Consider the following 19,958-nt stretch of genomic DNA (forward strand, 5'->3'; position numbering starts at 1 on the left):
TTTTTTGAGACAGAGTCTTGTTCTGTCACCAGGCTGCAGTGCAGTGGCGCGATCTCAGCTCACTGCAACCTCTGCCTCCCTGGTTCAAGTGATTCCCCTGCATCAGCCTCCTGAGTAGCTGGGACTACAGGCGTGTGCCACCATGCCCGGCTAATTTTTTCTTATTTTAGTATAGACAGGGTTTCACCATGTTGGCCAGGATGGTCTCAGTCTCCTGACCTCGTGATCCACCCACCTCAGCCTCCCAAAGTGCTGGCATTACAGACGTGAGCCACCATTCCCGGCTAACTTGTTTTTTCTTAAAAGAACCTTCAGTAAATATTTGGTTTCTGTGGCCTCAGCTATAATTCAGATTACAGTTTTCAAAGCAGTGTTTCCTGAAGTTGTCTGTGCGAAATTGTTTTCCATGACTTGAACCTAGCTGTTCTGAAGCTAATATATAATAATAATGGCTTATCCCCAGTTTGTAATAGAAAACCGTACAAAGTAACAGACTATTAGATGAGGGATGCAAGGAGAAGGACAAGGGCTGAAAAAGTAACTATTGCATACTGTGCTCACCTTCTGGATAATGGATACATTTGTACTCCACACCTGAACATCAAGTAGTATCCCATGTAACAAATCTGCGTATGTACCCACTAAATCTAAAATAGATGTTGAAAAAAAAATTCTTCCATATCAGCAATAATCAAATTGAAGGTGTAAAACTGTAATAAAAATTGAGACACTACAAAGTATCTTGTAGTTAAGCTACAAAAAAAAAAAATCCTAAAACCATCTCTATAGAAAATTTTAGGTATTGATCTTAAAGGAAATCCAAATAAGTGGAGAATTATCATGTTAATGGATGTGATAACAATATTAAATTACATTATTTTTCCAATCTAGTATGGTCATTGATTTTAATAAAATATTTGATTCTAAAATGTGCGTATAATATTAATTTTTAATAAATAATGATTAATTTTTTTTAATGCAGAGGGTTGGACTTGCCTTATCAGACATCAGAACTTATTACAAATATATGGGGAAAAATGCAGTTAACTGGTGAAGTTTTAGTTTCCATTAAGAAATACTGGATCTGGCCAGGCGCGATGGCTCAGGCCTATAATCCCAGCACTTTGGGAGGCTGAGGAGGGCAGACCATCTGAGATCAGGAGTTCAAGACCAGCCCTGCCAACATGGTGAAACCCCCTCTCTACTAAAAATAAATAAATAAATAAATAAATAATTTGCCAGGCACAGGCGTGGTGGCGGGTGCCTGTAATCCTAGCTACTCGGGAGGCTGAGGCAGGGAGAATTGCTTGAACCTGGGAGGTGGAGGTTGCAGTGAGATTGCACCACTACCCTCCAGTATGGGCGACAGAGCGAGACTATGTCTCAAAAAAAAAAAATGCTGGATCTCACTGGCAATGGAAAGGGAAAGGAAAGTTACTGATGACAACATATTACTAATGGTAAATAAGCACATGAAAAGATGCTCAATATCATATGTCATTAGAAAATTGCAAAGCAAAACAATGAGATGCTGCTACATAGCTATTATAATGGCCAAAATCCAAAATACCAACACTACTGAGTGCTGGTAAGAACAATGAGCAGAAATAACTCTTACTCATTGCTAGTGGGAATGCAAAATGGTACATCCACTTTGGAAGACAGCTTAGCAGTTTCTTACGAAACTAAGCTCACTCTTAGTCTATGATTCCATAATTGTGCTCCTTGGTATTTGCCAAATGAGTTGAAAACTTATGCCTACACAAAACATGCCACAAATGTTTAGACCAGTGTTATTCATAATTACCAAAACAGAAACAACCAAGATACCTTTCAATAGGCAAATGGACCAACACTCTATTGTGTAGCCACACAATGGAATATTAATCAGTTCTATGTAGAAAAAGAGCTATCAAGCCACAAAAAGGCATGAAAGAACTTTAAATGCGTATTACTGAGTGAAGGAAGCCAATATGAAAGCCTACACACTATGTGGTTTCAAGTATGTGACATTTTGAAAAAGGCAAAACTGTGGAGACAGTAAAAAGATCAGTCATTTCCAGGGGTTACTAATATGTGGTTACTACAATGTCTTATTGAGATTACTACACAGTGAGAGATTGTGTCTAAGAACTGACATAGTCTTTAATTTGAATAACAACATTGAATACAATATTCGTGTATTTAACTATAAATTAAGAAAATAAGTTTTTCATATAAATTGTTTATAACACTTTATTAAAATAACACCCACATCAATCCTCATCAGTTCTGAGGCCCACATAATAATTAAAGGCCTCCAGCAGGTCCAATTTCATTCATTCCTAGAACTAATGAGTTTCACGCTTGCAGGCCATGAGTAGCAGTTCTTCAACCGACAATGAGATCTAGAAAGAGAAAGATGTGCTCTATTTCTTTGTGACTAGTGTCCTAAGTCATGGAGACAGAATCATGGACTTGGAAGTAGCATCATCTTCCAGGTTGCTGTGTAACTCACATTCCCAAGGAACAGACTGTCTCGCAAACCCTTTGGTCTCCATCCTTGGGATTTCTTTTTCTCCTGTACATTTTGTTTCTCTTTTTTTCTAAATCATTTTTTCTTTTTCCAACCAATGATGTTTGTCCTTTTGTCCTCGGACTGGATCTCATTTATCTTTCTGGGAATAGCGCCATCTCTAAAGACTCCAGGTTAACCCACTTCATATCTAATCATTCCAGTCTAGACAATAAATAATGAAGTGTCAGTCAACATTCCCAGGGCCAGATCTTACCTCATACCTGGGGGTCATAACTCTCTTGACTACATTGGGTTTTGTCCTACTTTCCTCATTCTTGGCTGTGTGTATTTTGTCCTATCCTGGGAATAAGGAGAGCAGTGAAGAGCCTTCTCTTGCATTTCAGTATTAACTCTACTCCCACATTCTTCCCAGAAAGCCAGGAAATGCAACGCCAATGTTTTCCATTCAGTTTATATTGCATGTATAATTAACATTTGTGTTGAACATGAATAAACTGAAGATTTCTTGAAATAGAAACAATTTGATAGAATTTTATGGGTACAGTGTATACAATCCATGTCCAATAAGTTACTGACATCTAAACTTGTTATAGATTTTTTGTTCCATCATATACTAATTCAGTATTTCTATTGCAATAAAACTAACATTTGTTAGTTATAATTTGTTCTTGATAAGCCTTTTTCTGTGTTTTGCTTATGCTTCCATTATCTTCTAAATGAGCACTTTTGTGTATCTAATTTAGAAGTGTTACATTAAGAACAGTAAGAGAAGAAAAAAAGAGTAAGAGAAAATCCTTTAATCTATATTTCTGCTAAAATAAGTATAATAACGTGTGCTCCACCACATGTAGAGGTTCACAAAACATAAGCAAGTGTGAATATCTTTTCATAGCCACTGATGAAGAAATAGAAGGGCTCCTATTACATGCACTGTAACAAACTATAAAGTCATAAACACATACTCTTCAAAGTAGCAATAGGCACATCAGGGAGAGAGAGAGAAAGAGAGAGCACAATGTTGCTCCCAGAAGACGCTGAATTTATTGCTACCACTGAAGACGTTTTTGGAAGGGATGAAGCTTTTTGCTAACATACACAATAACAACTGCAAAAGGAACAGGACCTGGAATCTTCAGTTGAATCAGTCTATTTATAATCTCATGTAAGATTGGTAGAGACAAAACATAGGTCATTGCTTTGTCATCATTCATTAACTCACTCAAAACACAAATAGATGCACACTATGCTAGACACTGGGGTACAAATGGTTACAACAATCCCTCAAGTTTCTCAAAGCCAGTGGGAGAAATAGGCATATAAACAACAAATATCATTCACTGTGATATTGGACACTTGAAGACTGCCTAATGGACTGTGGGACTACAATAGTACTATCAATTTGTCCTAAGAAGGTCACTCACGGGGAAGTGAAAACTGAATTCCATCACAGGCCAACAGGGAAAATGCTATTCCAGATGGCAGGAACATTGTGAGCAAAGTTAAGGATTAAGGAAAAAATATAAGTATAAAGAGATGAAAGTAGAGCCACGTTGTTCAGTACAAAGGGTGGAGTATTCGGTGGAGAGAAATGAGAATTAGGAGGGAGAGACGGACAGGGTCAGATCAAAAATGGTCATGGTCAACCTAAAACTAAGGAGCTTAGAATTTACCATGAGAGAGTAGGTGTCATTCCAAAGATGTTATAGGGTGCAACATGATGAGATTTGCATTTCAGAACCACAGCCCTGATAGTGGTATAGAGGCAGGATTACAGGTGGGAATGGAGGAGCTGTGGTGGAGGCCAGGGTAGGAAAGGAGTGTGAGGAGTGGTGGGGTGAGTGGAATGGGGATGGATTTCTTAAAAACGTGATAGAGGAAGAGAGATTGGGTTGGGGCATTCAGAGGCGAGAACGGAAGGGGAAAAAAAAATCTAAAAGGAAGGAGAAGTGATAGGCCTGTGTACCAATTTGAATAACAATACTACAACTGTTTATTGAGAGCTCATGATGAACCAAACATGGTATTTTAATCCTCACTACAATTAATTTTTGAATTTTTTTTTTTTACTTTTATCAATTGATACTCAGAGGAGTTAAATCGCTTACTGAAGGCCATGCCAATTTTAAGTTAAGGGATGAGGTTAAAACTAAATGCTACTAGATGCAGAGCTGATTTCCTCTCAACTACATTCTTTGGCCCTCTTAACTGGATCAGCAACAGGGGAGAGGGCAGAGGCTAGAGTAGCTCTTCACAGTTCTCTGGATCTGCTTGGGTGCTGACCAGTTTGGAGGAAAAAGATGAATTACATGGAGGTAGCTGAGGGATATCCAGGTGCAAAAGATAAATAAGCAGTTGGATACGTGAGTCTGAAGAAGCTTCCTGGTGACACTGGTTGGTAGACAGACTGAGAGCTAAAATTCACCTGCAGTAATTGTTACTCTGTGTCTTCCTGTTGCATTTATTGGTCGACTCTATATATATTTTCCTCTACCTTTTAAAGTTAGAATTTAGAATACCTACCTGATAGTTACTTCCTGAAGAGTAAAAATCTTTTGTATTAGTTTTTCATTGGTCATGTTATTTATTCATGCTATCCTCAACAAACATGTATTCCTTAAACATGGGGTGCATTGTGCAAATTACACCACACTATTTTATGGAAAGAATGAGGTCTCTTCTTGCTAAACAGTTCTAGTCATCTCCCTTTTATAGTTTCCTTTACTCTGTCTTAAGAGCAATTTATTTTTCTATTCATTATTCATCTTATTACATGTTCTTTTTGCTTCACTTTAATCCTTTTTTGCAGGAGAAAGATTATAAATAAAAACATATATATATATCTATATAAAAAACTATAAAGCTTACACTCTCATAGTTGGCACGGAGTTTTTGCTAAAGCAAAAAGATGAAAACTTTAGCTCTTTTGTAGGTATGATTTTTGAGTTAAGATGGCAGGAAAATTAAGTGGGATTTTGATATAAGAGTAACAAAAGGGAGCCTCTAGGGAGAAAGCAGATAATACATTGAGAATGAATAAAAATTATTTCTCGGGCTGGCTCTGCCATAGCAATTCTTGTCCCTTCCCTATAATTATTTTCTGGTTTAACTGAGAAAATATGAGACAATCTCAAATTTCCTCAGAGCTAAATTACAGTATTCCATTTTATTAGCCCTAGAACAACATGAACAGAAGCTTTAGTGGTAGCGTTATAGTCTATGCTGAGGTTTGTTAGCAGTGCATTATTACCTAAGAGATCAATGCTTAGTTCAGCCAGTTAACTGGAGGTCACTAAAATGTTCTGCTCTTGAAAGAGAAAGAGGGGGAGAAAGGGCAGGGGGGAGAGAGAGAAAGAGAGAGAGTGCTCCTTCTTCACAGAGCAATTTGTGTAAATGCATGGTCCAATGGCCCTGAAATCCATTAATTAAATTTCTAGACTTCATAGCATTCACTGATGAACCATGATGAAAAAAGTTGGAAGGGAATAGGAAACACATACACTGCAGCGTCTGGTTTCACCAGAGTTGGGCCCTTGAGAATTATTAAGTGATAGTTTGACATAATTCAGACTTAATAAAATCTGTCTGCTCTCTGAAAGTGTGTATTTTCATAACTTAAGTAATTCATGCAAATTAGCTTAGATCAAAATGTGAGCTCCATTGTTGCCTACAAGTCAGTATGACTTCATGATTGGTGATATAACAGTATCACCACCCCAGGGAAGGATATTTCTGTGAAATTAAGTGATACAGTTCTATCTGAGTAGGAATATTGTACCTGAAAAAGCCTGCTAATACATGTAGGCCTTATTTTGATATTTTGGAATTTTATAGGGAATTAAACATATAATACATCCTACTGAAGTCAGACATCTGAGAAAAACAGGTCAGTCAAATCCTCATTCCTGTAAATTTACCAAGGTGCTTTTAAAATGGCCAAATGTTAAAGTATCTAGCATGATGCTTGAAATATAATCTGTGGAAATACACTAAACTAAAGTGATCTTGTCCAGTCTCATGGCTTCAAATACCAGCCCATGCTAATGATCAAATTTTCTATGCATTCAAAACTCCTGAACTCAGATTTAGATATCCAACATCTCTACTGGTTTCTCCACCTGTTTCACACACTTCCTTTTTTTTTTTTTTTTTTTTCGACGGAGTCTCGCTCTCTCGCCCAGGCTAGAGTGCAGTGGCCAGATCTCAGCTCACTGCAAGCTCCGCCTCCCAGGTTCACGCCATTCTCCTGCCTCAGCCTCCCGAGTAGCTGGGACTACAGGCGCCCGCCACCTCACCTGGCTAGTTTTTTGTATTTTTTTAGTAGAGACGGGGTTTCACCATGTCAGCCAGGATGGTCTCGATCTCCTGACCTCGTGATCCGCCCGTCTGGGCCTCCCAAAGTTCTGGGATTACAGGCTTAAGCCACCGTGCCCGGCCTACCAAACTTCTATTCTTTCTTTTCTTAATCCATTTCCCCCCACCTTTTCTATTATATTAAATGTAATTAAATAGAGATGTTTGGCTCAGGCTATGAAATTTGACTCACATCCCATGTCAAATTCATCACCAAATCCTGTCAACTCTACTTTAAAAATATTTCCAAAATATGACTACCTCTTACCAGTACCACTCTAGTTCAAATCATCCTATCTCTTTCCTAGGTGATTGCAGTAACATCTCACTACCTAGATCTACCCTTTGTCCTGTAGTCAATTCTTATCTCAGCAGACAGCAGACTATTAAAGCTGTGAACCATATCAGCCTCCATTTCAAGTGCCTTTAGTGGCTTCCATTTCGCCTCCAGTAAAATAGAAATCTCCACAATGACATCTAAGACTCTCCATGGTTGTACCCCTTCTTGCCTTACAACTAAAAACTCTTCTACCATTTCCACTGTATTTACTCTGCTGTAGCAAGGAGACCTATTTGCTGTCCCTTAAACAAAGCAGATGTCTTTCTCTGGTCTTTGCATTTGCTGGTCCTGTTACTGGGCGTGTTCTTTTTCCCATCCACTTGATGACTTCCCTCATCTCCTTCAAGTCTTCTTACACAGTGAAGACTTCCCTGGCAACCATATTTAAAACAGAATCTTCAGTCCCATGTCCAGCACTCTTTATGTACCTTCCTTGTTTTATAATAGTTGGAGAAAATGAGTAAGCATTTTGGGGACACAGCTCTATCATCTGACATAATTAGGCATAAAACTGTATTTCTTAATTATTTTCTTATGTATTTGTTGACCTCTCATCATGACTAAGCATTTAGTAGAGATTGTCTATTTTATTCACAATGGTATTCCTAATTCCTCAAAAAGTGTTTGGTATAAAACAAACATACATTGAGCATTTGTTGAATAAAAGAATTATATGTAAAATTATGGTCAGGCATTATTCGAGGGGAAAACTCTTAGTCTCTAAACAAGTTTATTTGGATACCTGGTAAATTATACTATAACTAATTTGGGAAATAAATTTGTTCCCCTTATGACAATTGAGGGAAGCTTTGGCAGGAGCATTCTGCTTCATCTCCAAGTCTTTTTCTTCAAAGCCTGTTGTTATTTTTTTTCAAATCTGACAACCCTATGAGACCCACCCAGCTGAAGATTAGCTGGGATGCCCAGTTCCTGTTCTCACTGTGGGGCACCAGATTTTCTGGGCAAACAGTGTGGGTAGATAAAGCAATGGGGTGGGGTGAGGTTACCAGCATCAACCTGTTCTAGGCTTTGCTCTTCAACACATACTGTCCTGAGCCAGGACGCAGACCATGGCTACTTTTGCCCCTGCATGTCTGTTCTGATTTCTTTCTTCATATGGGATGTCTCACTGTTCTCCTGCTTTTAATATGGAGCTTCAGTCTCTAAGCTAAAAGGCCAAGTACAGATTCACCTGCCAATGAAGCTCTTTAAATTATCTCTTGTTTCTCAGGACTCATTGGCTGTAAGTCCATGGAACAAAAACAGAATTTGCTACTTTTCATTGATATTGTTTTAGTTGAGTTGTGTTTAACTAACTTGTTGAATGAACTGACACTGTATATTCTCCCTGTAAAATAACAGTGTATATTCTATTATGCCTATGTAAGTCCCTTGCCTCAACTTGGTGTTATGTTAACTTATCTACCAGACAGTTTATTTAGGTTGTATTCAAGTTAGTCTTGTGACATAAATAAAATCAGTGATGTGATTATAATAGAGTGGTGCTATTTATGTAAAAATATGTTGGGTCTTGAAAAGATTAGAAAAAGCTAAGTTGATTAATGTGAGGGCTAAGCAATGTAAAAATTTTAAGAAAAAATTAGAGTAATCAGAATAGCAAAATTTTAATAAGCTAAAACGTTTTTGCACATCAATTACTTTTTTGTTCTACTTTAAATAAATAAAAATTTAGAATTATAATTGACTTGTTATGATCATAATTTATACAAAGAAGACAATATATAGAAACTCCAGTTAATAGAGTAATAATCAAAGGGTCCTGGACTTATATCAAAATATTGGCCAAATAATTTACATTTCTGGTTTTTTTAACCCCATGATCCTCCTCCTTAACTCACTTTTTAGATTAACTATCAAAAAACTGGTCTCAATTATATTTGAATAGAAGGTTCTACTCTATTCTGTAACTTGACCATGTTTGGTACCCTTAATTAAAATATATAATTGTTTAGTAAATAGTTTTCATAGATGTTTTCATTTTAACTGGTTCTATGAAAGCTACCCAATAATGGACAGGTTGAATGGTCATGGGGTGGGCTTAGTGTTGGTCTGTGGAATGCTACCATAGGCCTCCACAAACCTAAGACACAGAAACGCACCCTTAGAATTATTATCTACTTAACAGTAGAAGTGTGGCTGAACCTGAGACTTGCCTGACTCCATACTTCTTGGTGTTATTCACAGCACCACAGCCTAATTTTGCTTGTTTCCTTATTTGAAGAAATCTTGAAAAAGAATTGCATTCTTTGATTTTTCTAGTTAATTAAAAATTTCATCTGAATCAGCAATATCTTACTGTGATGGCAATTGTATCTCCTAAAAAATCACAGTGGAGATATATTTGGAATAAATATATCCAAATATTTAAGTAGTACATTTTCAAATATCTAAGTAGTATATTCTATGAATTATGTCTGCAGGCTTAGAAATAACCTTCATATAATGTTAATAAAAATCCAACTAAATAGCTATTCAAAGTATACTCATGGTATTGGACATTTGGAGGTAATTTTCACCAACCATCAATGTCTGTATTCATATATTTGTATGAAAGTATTGTTATTTGTGTAGTCTTGGTCAATAAAATTTACTCATGTGTGATATAATTTCCACATACCCATAGCATGTCTTTGGAAGTAATGCAGTGCTTGAAATTTAAGGAAAAAAATATCTGGTTAGGATTCCAAAATATAAATCATTGAATAAAATGGTGTCATTTACTTTTAAGATGTGGACAGTATTTTGATGGGAGGACGTAGATGGTTTTGTGAACAACAAAATAATCTTGAAGCCACATACATACGGTAAATGTTCACACTTAGGACTATGTGGGAATGGCAGCAGTTATTTCTAATAAGTAACGTGTGAAAATCAATAAGACAGTTCCAGAAACACCTCCTGCTTGTTCATGGCATAAAGCCAAAGCTCTGCTATATGAGTATTACATGTTTTTGACAAAACATCTAGTCTTACACCAGATACAATATTCTAGTTTCCTGAAGAGGAAACTTTATTAAAGCATGTGCTAAGTAAACTATAAGATTCATATTAGAAACTTTAGTCCTATAGCTGTTTCTATTTATTTGGGGTTGGAAAAAATGGCATTATTGTACACATACTTGCTTTATAGTTAAAAAAAAAAAAAGGAGGGGGCAAAATAAATCACTCTCAAAGCATCAAGGAAATTTATAGTGGAATTATGAATCATATCATTGTAGAGTCATTTTCCTTTGTATCATGATATCATATGAGACCAATGTCAAAAGGAATAGGTAAAAAAATGGACAAAAAGTTTTTAAAATCATTTCAGTTAACAGATTTAAACCGAGTTTAGCTATGAAGCAATGAGCAATGGAATACAAACTAGTGAAAGAGATAAACAACTAGGGATTAAATGGTGAGGAACATTGTTTTCTAATGAATTAATTTTGAATTGATAAGAGAAAAATTAAAGAATAAGGACCTTTAAATATACAACTTTGGTGACAAAGTATTTGTCTATACAAGTTTCTTATGTCTAGTGCCTTCCTTACCTCCCAAATATTATTTTATAACTCTCTGATAATTTCTCAATGATATATATGAGATATTCATATCTAAAAAAGTCACCAATATTTTGAACTAGTATCAAAAATAAAGATGTATTTGACATAGGTTTATTTACTGGTTTGATACATAAATAAAATAAAAATATAAATCACAACAGCAAAGATAATAAAAACTGCATACTCACCTTAGGGTTTTTAAATAAGCTAATTGTTTTTCTTCTACACAAATAGCTAAAAATGTACAGTGAATACAAATGTACTTATTTCTCTTTATTTTTCTATATTTTGATTGGTTAGTGAAGTGTCACAAAAGTGATGCTGCTGAATTTTTGCTATTTTCTCTCTAAAGTGATGTTCTGAAAGAAATATATATATAATTTGAGATTGTGAAGAAGTCCTTTTTTTTAGTGCTAATTTATTTCCTTTCTGTACTTTGTAGTAGACATACATGTTAAAAATTCAACAGAAAGAAGAGGATAAAATAATCATGACATGAAGCCCTTTTAGAAATTAGCAATGTTCTCTATTAGTAATGGTATGATGATATGCCACTCCGTGAGCTCTTGAACCAAGTTATTCATTATTCCTCTGCCACATGGAAACAGGATATTTGGTCTTTTTCCTATCTCAGTGCAGTGCCTATGGTTTTGTTACAGAAACCTTAATTTTGCCTGCTTTTAGGTAAAGCAGTTTTTATACAAACTTCTCAGAGGGCAGCCAGATAACTTTCAAGCACATTTGAAACACCAGAGGTGACTCTGCCAAGTGCCCCAGAGAAAAGTTCAAACTATGATAAAGACACTTCTTCGGCCCATCTTTCCAAAGTTGCTGACTATGTAGGTTTATTATAAGCATTAGACGAAACCATTGAGAGGAATGCGTCAAAGCTTGAATGTGCAGCTCCAGGTTATGATGTCAGCTTTTCCTTTGGATTACTGAAGAAGGAGAAAATCCATTATCCATGCATGAAACAAAAAGTTATATGGCCAATCAAATGGAAGGCATGCATTTGGTAATCCAATCCCAATATTTGCCATTTGCTTTAGTGGGGCTTAAATAGGTCACTTAAGTGGCGTATGCTCCACCTTCTAGAAGTGAGCAGAAAAATATTTTAAATTAATGGTTATTTTACTATCAACATGTTTTTGAAATTGAAAATGGAACACCAGTTTTATAAGTAGTTTCTTCATTTTATTATTTATGAGGTGGCTAGCCTTGATTTGAAAAGTTCTTTAACATGACTAGCTTTCTGACACTCTAATGCCCATTTTCTAAGACTTCTGTGCTGTAAGCTATTTTAACAAAGGGTCAGTGGTATGTCTTTAAATTCTGATTTTAGAGAAATTCCTAAATTCTCATTACTTTCACATTTTATCTACTGTGGAATGATAACTTTGTTAACATGAAGCTTTTCAAGCTGTCACTGTATTCCATCAGGTATTTCTGTTGGTTCATCAAAGTGAAATGAAATAAAATGAAAATGCAGGAAAAACAAATGAATAGAACACAATTAAGAGTAATTCATTTTGGCCTGGTATGGTGGCTCATGCCTGTACTCCCAGCAGTTTGGGAGCTCAGGAATTAGACACCAGCCTGGCCAACATGGTGAAACCCTGTCTCTACTAAAAATACAAAATTTAGCCAGGCGTCAGGCATCATGGTGCGCACCTTCTGGTGCTGGAAGGTACTGGAAGGCTGAGGCAGGAGAATCACTTGAACCTGGGAGGTGGAGGTTACAGTAAGCCGAGATCATGCCACTGCACTCCAGCCTGGGCAACAGAGCGAGATTCCCTCTCACAAAAAAAAAAGAAAAAGAGTAATTCATTGAAACACCAGTTTGTAAAGCATCAGGGATGCTTTTCTCTTGTTAAATATAACATTGTTGTTGAAAACTCTGCTAAAATTTTTCATTTAAAAAAAAAAGTAAATGAATTTTAATAACATATTATGTCATGCATGAAAAATATTTAAAGTTGACATTAATATAAAACTTATTGCACCACTTTAAAGTTTTTTTTGCTTTCTTTTTAAACTTTTATTTTAGGCTTAGGGGTACAAGTGCAGGTCTGTTACACAGGTAAACTTTTGTCATGGGGGTTTGTGGTACAGATTATTTCATCATCCAGGTATTAAGCCTAGCACCCATAGTTACTTTTCCTGATGATCTCCCATCTCTCTGCCTCCACTCTCTGAAAGTCCCCAGTGTGTGTCGTTCCCCTCTATGTGTCCATGTGAGTCTCATCATTTAGCTCCTACTTATGAGTGAGAACATGCAGTGTTTGTTTTTCTGTTCCTATGTTAGTTTGCTAAGGATAATGGCCTCCAGCTCCATCCATGTCCCTGCAAAAGACATGATCTCTGTTCTTTTTTATGGCTGCATAGTATTCCATGGTGTATATGTACCACATTTTCTTGATCCAGTGTGTCACTGATTGACATTTTGGTTGGTTCCATGTCTTTGCTATTGTGAATATTGCTGCAGTGAACATATGCATACATGTGTCTTTATAATAGAATGATTTATATCCCTTTAAGTGTATACCCAGTAATGGGATTGCTGGGTCAAATGCTATTTCTGTCTTTAAGTTTTTGAGGAATTGCCACACTGTCTTCCACAATGGATGAACTAATTTACATTCACACCAACAGTGTATAAGCATTCTTTTTTCTTCACAACTTCACCAGCATCTGTTATTTTTTGACTTTTTAGTAATAGCCATTTTGGCTGGTGTAAGATGGTATCCCATTGTGGTCTTGATTTGTATTTCTCTACTTATCATGAACAGACAGTTTTGAAAATTTTACAGTCTTATGAAGACAAATTAATACAGAATTTTCTGAGCTGGGGTACAAACGGCTTTTCTGGGGCAAGATAATAGAGATTAACAAAATGAGATTGGGAGAAATTGAGCTACATTATTGTCAAATTTAGCTTGCTGGTAGTAAAAACAAAAAAACCAACAAAACCGAAGTCTTGAACTTATTAATAACTATCACTGGTTTCCTTCCCTCTCCTAAACATGGATTGTCAGATTTCTCTCTATGAGTTGTCCTCATCCACTACTAGGGTCAGTCAATGACCCTGCACTGTATTCCCTGAATGATTTTGCAATGAGTTTAATTCAGGTTCTTGACACTTTAAGAAATGTCAATATTCTCCCTTTACTTCTCTCAGCTTCCAATGTCTTCCATTTCTAATCCACCCTGCACACAGAACAGTTTATTTATCCTTCTTAAAAACGGAAACTACTCTCAGTTGTCTACAGGATTACTCAACTAACTTAGAAAAATAATTTCCCATATTTGGCCAGGCGTGGTGGCTCACGCCTGTAATCCCAGCACTTTGGGAGACCGAGGCAGGCGGATCATGAGGTCAGGAGATCGAGACCGTCCTGGCTAACACGGTGAAACCCTGTCTCTACTAAAAATATAAAAAATTAGCCGGGCTTAGTGGCGGGCGCCTGTAATCCCAGCTGCTGGGGTGACTGAGGCAGGAGAGTGGTGGGAACCCGGGAGGCGGAGCTGGCAGTGAGCCGAGATCGCGCCACTGCACTCCAGCCTGGGCGACAGAGCGAGACTTCGTCTCAAAAAAAAAAAAAAAAAAAAAAAAAAAAAAGAAAGAAAAATAATTTCCCGTATTTGTTGTCTCAAAGATACTAGAATATACCGATTTATACCTACTTATTTTTCCCACACAAATTAGCTCACTGTGAATAACCTCCATGCTGTCTTTTTGTTGTTGTTGTTGTTGTTATCCATCTGAATTCTGCCCATTTAAGGCAAACTGATGTCTATAATTACTCCTGCTCAAGAACTTCTAGAGCCTTCTAACATCTGGTAACCAATTCCGTTTTTAAAGTACCTACTACCATGGTTTCCGTTTTCTTGACTGTATCCTAACAGAAAAAATAGTACAAAGGGATCACAAATACAGAATAAAAACTAGAAAGATAGAATGATTAATATTCACAAATTTTAGAGTAATGGATGGATAGTTTCATTGTAATTGAAAGTGCAGAGGATTTCTGTGAATTAGTATACTTTTAAAGCATTATTTCAGTGAATCCATGGCTGAGCACCTACTCTAATCTAGGTGCCGCCATCGGCCATAACAAGAAAAGGAGAATAAACCCTGGATTACAAGGCCTTCCCTTCAAGGCTGGTCTTGTTTATTTCTGAATGTCTTTACAGAGAACTCAGTTCTGATTTTGCAGTTTTATGTTACATGCATAGGACAGAAAATAGTGACTAGGGAAGCTCAGATTTCTAGCATGTCTGTTGAATAAATAATACTATTTTCAACTTTCTTATTGCTTTCATCTTAGGATCTACAGCACTCTAAAATACTAGTCAACCTTCAGAATACTCCTGTACTATGCTTATGGGTGATCTTTTTCTGAGGTTTACTAAGGGGAAAATCTGATGAATCGTAGACTGCCAAGCAAGTTCCCTGGAAGATGCAGATCAGACCAAGGAGCAGCCTTTTTGCCACAACAGGTAGTCTTGTTACTGCTTCAGGACTGCAAGAAGGAATAAATGAAAATGTGTTCATGTATGTGGCCTTAAGAATGTCACACAGAATTTGAAAAGTGAGAGCTTATCCTTGGAAAAAGAAAAAGGCTAAAGGCTGGTAGACACAAGAGATAGGACTGGACACTTGGAGAACAGGCTGATATCTTCTTAAATGCTGGGCAGAATTTTTAAAAAATCTATGGTCTGTTTTTGCTAACTAGACCCTATATATACTCTTCTTAGTAACATGCCCACATGGAAATAACCATCAGTCTCAGATGGAAAGAATGAGAAATCATCTAAATAGAGATGCAGAAAAGATTTAGCAGGATGAAAAGAACTGAACAGCACCGAGAGATGGGTGATATATAGTTCTGGAATTATACATTCAAAACACAAGCTGGTGAGACATTTAGAGAAAGCACTTTTGTACGCACTGTCTTCAGCCCTCTGCCAGGAAAGTCGTCTAGCCCATGAATAAAAGCAATGTTTCGGGACAACCAAGGGTTCTTTATCATTTCCTGTGTTCCTGTGGGACTTCCCTAGCCTTTGGATCCCTCACATTGCTCACTGCTCTGTGTCTCACGCCTTGTCTCCTTGACATCCGTATGGATTAGCTTTCTGGCTCCCAATTTAGCTCCATTTCCTTGATTGTGACAACTTTACATATAGGTATGCTGCCATTTACATTCTACATGGCTCCTCACACATGCGTACAGCATCCTTTAATTCATTTCTTTATAAAGCTGAAATTCAGTGAGTTCCAACCACATGCTAAGGACTGTGCTAGGTGCTAAAAATTAGTAGTGAGCAACACACTGATTTTTAGGAGTTTATACGTTGAGAGGGACTAAAATATTATTTAAACAAAAATTATTGGCGTAAATGTCATGTAGAAAAACATAGAATATGTGATGGCAAATAACAAAGCTCCTTGTCTAGGGCTTCAGGTACATTGTCCCAGAGGTGTCACCTCTAGACTAAAACCTATGGCTATTGAATATGAAGGGACATGGGGTGGAATAGAGTGGCGAGGACTCCTGGGTACGTGCCTTGTGTGAAATTCTGAGTTAGGAAGGATCTGTTCTCTCTGAGGAATGAGTGTAGGCTAATGCCACTGGAGCAGACTAAGCATGAGGTAGGAAGACTTCATCTTGCTTTCCAAGAGGACAAATGCCTGGGTAGCAGAAAGGAAAATGAAGGAAAGAAAATGGATTCAACTGCTGACTGGGACCTGGGGACAATTAGGTTGAGAGTGTGAGGAAAGTGATGGCCAGCATGGCTCCATGTTTTTAGATGAAGAAAGGACATCTGGGCAGCATCTGCCTGATGTTGGCCAAGCCTATGATATACAGCAAACAGGTGCCCAGTTTCATCTGTCAAGAATAATATAAATGTAGCAACACTGTTCCCCTTGTCACATATTTGTGAAAGTAAGAGAGAGAGTGTGTGTGTGTGTGTGTAAGGTATGGAGGTCAAGAAAAGGCTGCTATCATGCACTCTGGGTAGTTTTTGAGAGAGGAGGAAAGACCCAGGAATTAAAATGTAAATGAGATACATAATCATGGTGAAATTAAAAAATGGAGTAGGAAGTAACCATGAATTAGATCCTTAAGGCAGAATGTTCTGGAAGAACATGGAGAAGATAAACAGCTTAGCTGAGTTCTTGATTACATACAGAAGTGAAAACCTTGCATATATACAAAATTACATTAATATTAGAAGTCTTTTGGTGTGATTAAAGTCAAAACATTAAACTTACTGAGCATATATGGAATCATTATTTGAAATTTTTGTATATTCAAATTATAGTTGTATTATTTTTCTGGATACAGTTATATTAAAATGAAGACAAACTTAAAACATAGGAATATTGCCTGGAAAGTAGAATCAAATATGCAATAAATTTCTAGAAATTAATAAATGGTTTCATTTACATTATAAGCAATTATTGATGTATAGCCATTAATCTTTTCATTTGTTTTCTGATCTTATAAACACTTCAAATAATATTTATTTTAAAACTTTTTAATTGATTCAAAATTATTCTCAATAATGACAACAATTTTTGGATAAAGTTTATATAATCATTATTATTAAAAATGAAAAAAATCCAACTATATAAGGTGAAGCCTTTACGGAAGACCACAAACTTATTCAAGTGTATTTTTGCTTTGTCAAAAAATTTATCCCTTAATGTCAAACAAAAGATTATAGAGCTAAATAGTACTTTTCTATGAAAAGAAAACAATGACAACAATGAAAATAAAAATCAAGACTTAAGAAAGAATAGAAAACCTTAAGGAATATAATAGTGACAGGCAATTTTAGCATTAATTATGTAATCCCTTATTTAAAGTTAAACATAGCTATGACAAAACTGAAACATTCTCTTGCTAAATGTGATATGCCAACTGAACAGTGAGAAAGTTTCCCTTCTAAATAGCTTAAACTTAGCCTGGAAATGCAGATTGTTGGTATTTTCTCTACCCTCCAAAATTGTGATAATGAAATCTTTTAGTCTTCCCATTTCTGTTATACATAAATATGATAAAACGAGAACAAGAAAATATGTTTTCATTGCCTTAGGATGATGCATTTGAACTCAGAGTCTTCATATAATTATCATATTATCAGAACTTCTACAATGACGATAGTCAATACTAAGAGCAAAAGTTATCCTAAAGTGCTTCCATAACGAAATGTGTTATTAGCAAAGATTTATTTAACAGTTTCAAAGTATTTTATAGTCTAAAAATCACATACATTCACACATATGTATTATTTGAATAAATGCCTAAGAAAATGAAACCACAGTTTAAAGAAAACTCATTTTTAAATTTTAAAGCAAAGATCATTTATAGCCGTAACTAAAATATTAAATACCTCTTAAGTGTGTCTAGGATTCATAGGCAAAGCAGACGTGACTCCTGACGGATTTTGTTTCTTGACAATTTTTGCTCACTTGAAATCCCTAGAAAATATGCCCACTGGATTAACAACAATTTTAGAATAACTTATGAATTGGCTTTTAGGTAAAGTTTCTGAATATTCATTGTTGAGCTACCTCCTGCTCCACACATAAATTATGATATAAATTGTTCTAAATGTAATATATATTATTGTTACATGTAATCAAGTGTCACACACAAATACCTGTTCACCTCATCTGCATGACTGAATGGCAGAAGTTTTAGAGCAGCTACCCCAAAGCAGCAGTGTCAGCCATCTTCTCCAATCTTCCCTACACTTCTCACAGCTCTCTCATAGATGACAGTATGCCCTTCACCAAGATCCATCCTTTCTTAATTATATGGAAAACCTCAATTTCATAACCCATGAACAGAAAGGGGAAAAATCTCTCATTCTTTTACTCTCTACAGTGCCAAATATACTGTTTGATTTTTCTCTTTCTGCCTCTCTGACCCTGTTTTCCTGTGTCTTTTTCTTTCTCTTTTCTCTTTTTTAGTGATCAGGTAATTACTTCTGGTCCATACTATGGCCTCTTTTCCATAGTTTTATTTTCCAAGTGCTCTCTGCATTATCAGTTCCTCTCCCTCTCTAAATTACACCAATTCTCTATTTTTTAGTAGCTTCATTTTGGAAACACCAACAGTGGCATTTTTATGAACACAGTACATTTCCGTACACACACACACGCACATCACACACACACACACACATACATACACACCTCACACACACACATACATACACACCTCTGTTTAAGACCTTGAAACCCAGAAAATTCTAAAAAAGTAGATCAGAGGTGTACTTCCTTTCAACAAATTCAAATTTTGGCCAAAAATATCTTTTTGTGAATACTTGGTAAATCTATACCCTCATCTACTGAAAATTATGCATAATGTTTCCAGTTGTGTTGAAATGCTTCAGTATAGGGTAGCATTTTTTCCTATTTTTAGTTAAGAACTGAATAGAACCCAATGCTGAGAAGGAGTGACAAATGAGATCCCTTCCTGAAGCAACTACGAGGGGAACATAAGGTCCACAATATAGCTCCTTTTTGAAATATGATTAACCATTGAATTACACTAATCTCTTTGTAAAACCCTGCATTATGGTAGCATGTGCAGTATTGGAAATTTAAGAAACATATGTAATTCTTCTATACACTTAGAGTTTTTAGTCCAGATGTCAAATGATAAATTATAAATGCTGAGTACTAATATTCTCCCTCCAAATTGTATTAAAAGTACTCTGCAGCATAGGAAATGGAAATTTTAATTCACTAGTCTACTTATAACTTCAAGTTAATCTTCTCATAAAATTGTCTGTCTTGGATGGGGAACATCACACACTGGGGCCTGTCGTGGGGTTGGGGGTCGGGGAAGGGATAGCATTAGATATACCTAATGTAAACGATGAGTTAATGGGTGCAGCACACCAACATGGCACATGTATACATATGTAACAAACCTGCACGTTGTGCACATGTATCCTAGAACCTAAAGTATAATAATAAAAATAATAAATAAATAAATAGAAGGCAAGCCACAGATGCATCCTTACCAGCCTAAAGCTTCTCTTTCTCTCAGGTATGATATGAAATGAAGGAAAAGTAGTTCCTTAGCTTTAAAATGTCTACATGCTTTTTAAAATTTACTACCAGTTCAGTTTGTTTTCCAAACAAAACACCAGCTTTAAAAGC

At 36.2% G+C, this 19,958-nt stretch overlaps 1 long non-coding RNA gene across 1 annotated transcript in view; it reads left to right on the plus strand.

The window, feature by feature from the left end:
* The window catches only part of LOC105546011, a 32,452-nt gene that overhangs the window by 9,449 nt on the left and 3,045 nt on the right, over positions 1-19,958 (plus strand). The window lies entirely within an intron of this gene.

This window comes from Mandrillus leucophaeus, unplaced genomic scaffold (genome assembly GCF_000951045.1).
Source record: "Mandrillus leucophaeus isolate KB7577 unplaced genomic scaffold, Mleu.le_1.0 Scaffold347, whole genome shotgun sequence".
Lineage (NCBI taxonomy): Eukaryota > Metazoa > Chordata > Mammalia > Primates > Cercopithecidae > Mandrillus > Mandrillus leucophaeus.